This window comes from Bos indicus x Bos taurus, chromosome 2 (genome assembly GCF_003369695.1).
Source record: "Bos indicus x Bos taurus breed Angus x Brahman F1 hybrid chromosome 2, Bos_hybrid_MaternalHap_v2.0, whole genome shotgun sequence".
NCBI classification, from domain to species: domain Eukaryota; kingdom Metazoa; phylum Chordata; class Mammalia; order Artiodactyla; family Bovidae; genus Bos; species Bos indicus x Bos taurus.
This window is the reverse complement of record NC_040077.1, coordinates 67,898,697-67,905,490: the sequence shown is the minus strand read 5'-3', so window position 1 is coordinate 67,905,490 and position 6,794 is coordinate 67,898,697. Positions and strand designations below refer to the sequence as shown.

Below are 6,794 nucleotides of genomic sequence, written 5' to 3'. Positions count from 1 at the left end.
TTATATGTTTATATCAGGACTAAACTGATCCCCTACTTCACAGTAACACAAAAATTGTCCATAATTCAAGTAAAACTGGGATAATTTTCTTTTATCAGCATGCAATACATTTATAAAGCTTTAATATTATCATGTAGAAAACAAAATAATCTTAAATAAAATATACATTCTTTAAGTAATTCACGTTTCTTTTTTTTTTTCATAATTGAGATTTTATTGGTTGTTTTGAGGATCAAAACAGACATATCAATTTGTATACAACTCTTGCATGTGTGTGTGCTCAGTTACTTCAGTCATGTCCTACTCTTTGGGATCCTATCGACTATAGCCCACCAGGCTCCTCTATCCATGGGATGCTCCTGGCAAGAATACTGGAGTGGGTTGCCACACCCTCCTCAAGGGATCTTCCTTAACAAGCTATCAAGTACCCATATCTTCAAATGTTGATATGCTGTCACAGCAGAAGTCCCACTAATTCACAATTTAATATCATATACACTACATCCTCAAACTGTCACTTGTTCACAGCACATTAACAAAGTTGGTAGGAAAACTGGACTACCATGACCAAAGATGTTATAGAGTGCACAAAATTCTGAGCAGGAGTGCCAAGCTCAAGGAGTGAGCAGTTTGCATTAGGAAACAATTCTACCAAACACAACATGAGAAGTAATTTAAGTGTTCAAGACATTAAAAGCACAATTGACTCCAAACTGCCATTTAGTATGCTTTGTATTATAAGATATAAAAGCTTCCCCATCTGTGAAATGTTAAGCTGACACCAAGACAATCAAAGCATCTCATATTCAATATCGCACTGTTGTACAAAAAAAAAGAAAAAAAAAAAAACAACAGTAAATTAAACGATTTCATCTCAAAAAGAAAAGAGGGGGTATTGGGATTCCCTCCTTTTTCAAAATGTTTCTAGAGCTACTAAAAATCTTGCATTTACAAAATAGTTGATAAAAATATTCCTCTGGATTGTACAGAGAGGGAGACAGAGGCCACTGATAAGATTGGGTGTGTGATATTAATCAGACTTGGCTTCTTTCTCCCTTGTTTCATCAGAGGCTGGGCTCTCCTCGTTTCTAATCTCTCTTGTTTTCTGCAGGTAAGTCTTTAGACTCTTGGCTGGCTTCTTCTACCTGTTTTTACTTTGTTCCTCCTTTTCTCTTTTGTTTGCACTTTTTTGTCTGAAGATTTATCCTTTTCTGCCACCTTTCTTAGATTTGTTTCCACTTTTTCAGGAGCGTGTTTAGCTGACAGCCTCGGGATCTGCTCTTGGGCTCCTCCTTCACTAGGCCCTCAGAGCATCTGACCTTGCTCTTGGGCATTGTCCCTGCGGGTGGTGGTGGCTGCTGCGACTCCTCCCCCACATTTCTTACTAAAACACTAACAATACTATTTAGTGAAGCTGAAGGTTCTGTGTTTTTTTTATTGCTTTGTTTTGCATTTTGAGACAATACTTACTCAACTGAAGGAAGCAGTATATGATTTACATTTATGTAAATTTTTAATCTGGGTGTGATAGCCAACCTCCAGGATGGCCCAAAGTGAACCACACCTCCTGGTATTGTCTTCTTGAGCAGCTCCATTTGTGCCAGAGTTGATCTGTGTCCAACAGCATGTGGTGATATGATGGTATGCAATTACATTAAAGTAGAACTATTTAAGACTGCAACTTCTGTCTGGAGGGTGCTCACCTTCTCTCATTCTTTTTTGGATCACTCACCCTGTGAACTTCTATGAAGACACCACCAAGGCAATCAAATGGCCAAAGCTAGTGACAACCGAGGCCTTCCAACAGCCATGTGAGTTACTGGAAGCTGATCTTTCAGCTTCATCTGAGTCTTCACATGGTTGCAGCTCTGGTCAACAGCTTGACTAGAACCTCAGGAACCAACCTCAACCAGACAACCCACTCAGATGTCCCACATTCCTGACCAATGGAAATGGTGTGAAAAGAAATGTTTGACTTTTTAAGCCATCAAATTCTGGGTGATTTGTTAAGAGCATCAGTTAACTGATACACTGAGCAACTAACCTATAATATTTTACTGTCTTTGTAGCTGGGTCATTGGAATAAGGTCTCACACAATGTACTACTACAGTGTTATGCCCTTCAGATGCATATGTTATGTTAGGGCTGTATTTTATAGAATGAAGCTAAACAAAGGAATCATTCTTTTTATCTTCATCACATTAAAAAAAAACTGCTGTTTTAAAAATATCTAGGCATTTTGTGTTAAATGCAAAATACTTTGAAAGCTTTATGTTGTTCTAAGATTTGGTGTTCCATATCATTAACTATTTCCTTAAAATGTCAGGATTATAACACTTAACTGATTCTTGACCTGCCTTCATTGCCGTCAATTTACCCAACATTCATAGTTGCACATCTTTGACACAATTTTCACTAACACCTCAGCAACTGAATAGAGTCTTTTAGTCTTCAACGTGATGTGTTAATTCATGTTAAGAAGCCCTCTTATATGAATCAATATTTGTATTTGAATTATTGAGCATCAATATATATATATATGATTGAATGTGTTCCTCTTTATTTTATATATAATTGCTGCTTAAGTTGTAATAGAATCTTTGCTTCATTACCCAGTACATCCCTCACAAATAGTGCACTGTTATTCTAGCACCCCATTACGAATCATGCCTATAAAAGTAATCTCAATATTTGTATGATTATTGCTGTTGTTCAGTCACTGTCATGTTAGTATTAGCAGTTTGGTTTTGTTTAGGATCATTTGTGTCATTGTCATTAGGCTTACAACTACTGCTTCAAGCAAGAGAATTCATAATAATTCTTCTCTAACAGTAACAAATTTGTTTCACTATATTAAAATAAGAGTGAAAAATAAATAGCATAAATTATACTTTCCTAATTCAGCTAATACTATAAAACTATATGGGCTTCCCTGGCGGCTCAGCAGTAAAGAATACACCTGCCAATGCAGGAGCCATAGGGTTTGATCCCTGGGTCAGGAAGATAAACGCTGGAGAAGAAAATGGCAACTCACTCCAGTATTCTTATTCTTGCCTGGGAAATCCCATGGACAGAGGAGCCTGGTGAGCTATGATCCATGGGGTCACAAATGAGTCAGACATGAATCAACAACTAAACAACAGCAATAAAATTATGTTTTGAAAAGCTTGATAAAAAAGATGTTTATAAAAGAATAAGTAATGTAGATAACTAAATGCTTAAGCTTCTTCACATTTTCCATACCTTTGAATTTCATTTAACAGATTAATCTTAAAATATCACATGAGTACTGCCTAATTCATACACAATATAATTCATTGCAAAACGTCATGAACTCCTAAATGAATCTGTTTCCTATTCAGGGACTGAGGTCCCTGATGATGTTTTGAATGGTGCAGCAATGTTAAATTGTTATAAACATTTTCAGAGCATCTCTTTTGTATCATATAGTCATGATTCTAACAAGCAGTTCATTGACTAGCAGCAATGCACAGACCATACTGGAAGTGCTACATGAGCTTTCAGAGCTCTTCTAAATTTGACTTCACTTTCATGAGTGAGAGACAACTGCATATGAGATTGGTGTAAAATAATAAAGGGAACTCACATTCATAAAGTATGATATTTTTAGATTTATATAAACTCGGATGTCATAATAGAATGGAGGGGTATGGAAAACTGTCACTTGCTTGTTTACTCTTTTCAAAATTTATTTTGGCAAGTGACTGCTTATCTCAGTTGGTGGGGTCTATCTACATTTCAAATACTTTTTATTATATATATATATATTTCCTTGTGAAATATGTGATATTATATTGAAAGATTTACTTAACTCCAGTTCAGTTCAGTTCAGTCACTCAGTCATGTCCGACTCTTTGAGACCCCATGGACTGCAGCATGCCATGCTTCCGTCTCCATGACCAACTCCCAGAGCCTACTCAAACTCATGTCCATCACATCGGTGATGCCATCCAACCGTCTCACCCTCTGCCATCCCCTTCTCATCCTGCCTTCAATCTTTCCCAGTATTAGGGTCTTTTCCAATGAGGCAGTTCTTCACATCAGGTGGTCAAAGTATTGGAGTTTCAGCTTCAGCATCAGTCTTTCCAATGAATATTGAGGATTAATTTCCTTTAGGATTTACTAGTTTGATCTCCTTGCTGTCCAATGGACTCTCAAGAATCTTCTCCAATACCATAATTCAAAAGCATAAATTAATTCTTCAGCGCTCACCTTTCTTTATGGTCCAACTCTCATACCCATAAATGACTACTGGAAAACCATAGCTTTGACAAGGCAGACATTTGTTGGTAAAGTAATCTCTGCTTTTTGCTATGCTGTTTAGGTTGGTCATAGCTTTTCTTCCAAGGAGCAAGTGTCTTTTAATTTCATGGCTGCAGTCACCACCTGCAGTGATTTTGGAGCCCCCCAAAACAAAGTCTTTCACTGTTTCCATTGTTTCCCCATCTATTTGCATGAAGTGATGGGACTGGATGTCATGATCTTAGTTTTCTGAATGTTGAATTTTAAGCCAACATTTTCACTCTCCTCTTTCAATTTCATCAAGAGGCTCTTTAGTTCTTCGCTTTCTGCCATAAGGGTGGTGTCACCTGCATATCTGAGGTTAATGATATTTCTCCCAGCAATTAGTTCCAGCTTCTGCTTCATCCAGCCCAGCGTTTTGTATGATGTACTCTGAATATAAGTTAAATAAGCAGGGTGACAATATACAGTCTTGATATATTCCTTTTCCAATTTCAAACCAGTCTGTTGTTCCATGTACCATTCTAACTGTTGCTTCCTGACCTGCATACAGATTTCTCAAGAGGCAGGTCAGGTGTCTGGTATTCCCATCTCTTGAAGAATTTTCCACAGTTTGTTGTGATCCACTCAGTCAAAGGCTTTGGTGTAGTCACTAAAGCAAATATAGGTGTTTTCTTGGAACTCTCTTGCTCTCTCCATGATCCAGCTGATGTTGGCAATTTGATCTCTGGTTCCTCTGCCTTTTCTAAATCCTTGAACCTCTAGAAGTTCACAGTTCATGTACTATTGAAGCCTGGCTTGGAGAATTTTGAGTATTACTTTGCTAGTGTGTGAGATGAGTGCAACTGTGCGGTAGGTTCAGCATTCTTTGGCATTGCCTTTCTTTGGGATTGGAGTGAAAACTGACCTTTTCCAGTCCTGTGGCCACTGCTGAGTTTTCCAAATTTGCTGGCCTATTGAGTTTAGCACTTTCACAGCTTCATCTTTTAGGATTTGAAACAGCTCAACTGGAATTCCATCACCTCTACTAGCTTTGTTTGCAGTGATGCTTGCTAAGGCCCACTTGACTTAACTTTAATTCCTAGCTAATTATATAATTCCAGATTTAAATTATTTCTTGCAGTCCTACAAACATATTCTACTGTGTCTGGCTTCTATTATTGTGACTGAATAGTTTGCTACCAACATTGGTATGTAGTCTGATTACAGATTGAGCTATTTCAAATCCTAAAAGATGATTCTGTGAAAGTGCTGCAAGTATCTGCAGTTCTAATATTGCATTTTGTTCTCTCTGCTGTTCGTTCTTTCTGTGCACTCTCCCACATGCTGTATTGTTTCAATCAATTTAGAATTTCTGTTTTGGGGCTCTTATTCAGCTAATTCTATTCAGTGAAAATCCCACAGTAGCTAGGTTGAGCTTAAGTTTCTTTAGAGCGTATTTGCATTTGCTTCTTTTAGGCTTTCTAAGCCAATACCTCCCAGTTTGTACCTTGTGTGGTAGACAAAATAAAAGTCCTTCAAAAATCCTCATGTCTTAATTCCCAGAACTTGAGTATATGTTACCTTTTTTGCCAAAGGGGCTCTGCAAATGGAGTTTAGTTAATAACATTGGGTTATGCATGTAGGTCCAATGTAACTACAAAGATTCTTATAAGAGGGAGGCAGGAGGGTCACAGTAAGTGAAGGAGATGTTGTGCTAGAAATAGAGTGGAAAAACAGAGAGGGAAAAGGAGAGAGATTTTAAATGTCACACTGTGACTCTGAAGAGGGAGGAGAGGAAACAAGAAAAGAAATGTAGGCAGCCTCTAGGAGACTAGAAAGGCAAGAGGAAGGATTCTCATCTACAGTTTCCAGAAGGAATGTGGACTTCCAGTTCCTTGATATTAGAACTTCTGGTCTCCAATAAGATAATACATTTGGGTTTATTTCCAGTAAGTTGTAGTTACTTCATTTTTTTTTTTTTGCTCTGCTAAGTTTGTTACAGCAGTAAAGATAAAGATGTGAATGCAAATCATCTTGCTGCTGCTGCTGCTAAGTCGCTTCGGTGCTGTCCAACTCTGTGCAACCCCATAGATGGCAGCCCACCAGGCTCCACTGTCCCTGGGATTCTCCAGGCAAGAATACTGGAGTAGGTTGCCATTTCCTTCTCCAATGCATGAAAGAGAAAAGTGAAAGTGAAGTTGCTCAGTCATGTTTGACTCTTAGCGACCCCATGAACTGCAGCCTACCAGGCTCCTCTGTCCATGGATTTTTCGGGCAAGAGTACTGGAGTGGGGTGCCATTGCCTTCTCCAGCAAATCATCTTAGGATCTTGTTAATAACACAAAAGAATCTGATGGTAGGCCTGGGAAAGAGTGAGAGTTTCTATATTTCTAGGTAATTTCCAGGTGATATGGATGTTTCTGGGTGTTTGTAGATCATAATTTGAGTATTAGGGAATCTAAGGTAATATTAGCATAAATACACATTAAAAATAATACTCTATTTGAGCTTTCCCAGACTTTGAAAGTCATTGAAAATCAAACTTCAA

General features: G+C 37.9%; 1 pseudogene; it reads right to left on the bottom strand.

Annotated features, from left to right (window-relative positions):
* Positions 1–1,030: 1,030 nt before the first annotated feature.
* Positions 1,031–1,334, bottom strand: LOC113880921 (annotated as a pseudogene).
* Positions 1,335–6,794: the final 5,460 nt, after the last annotated feature.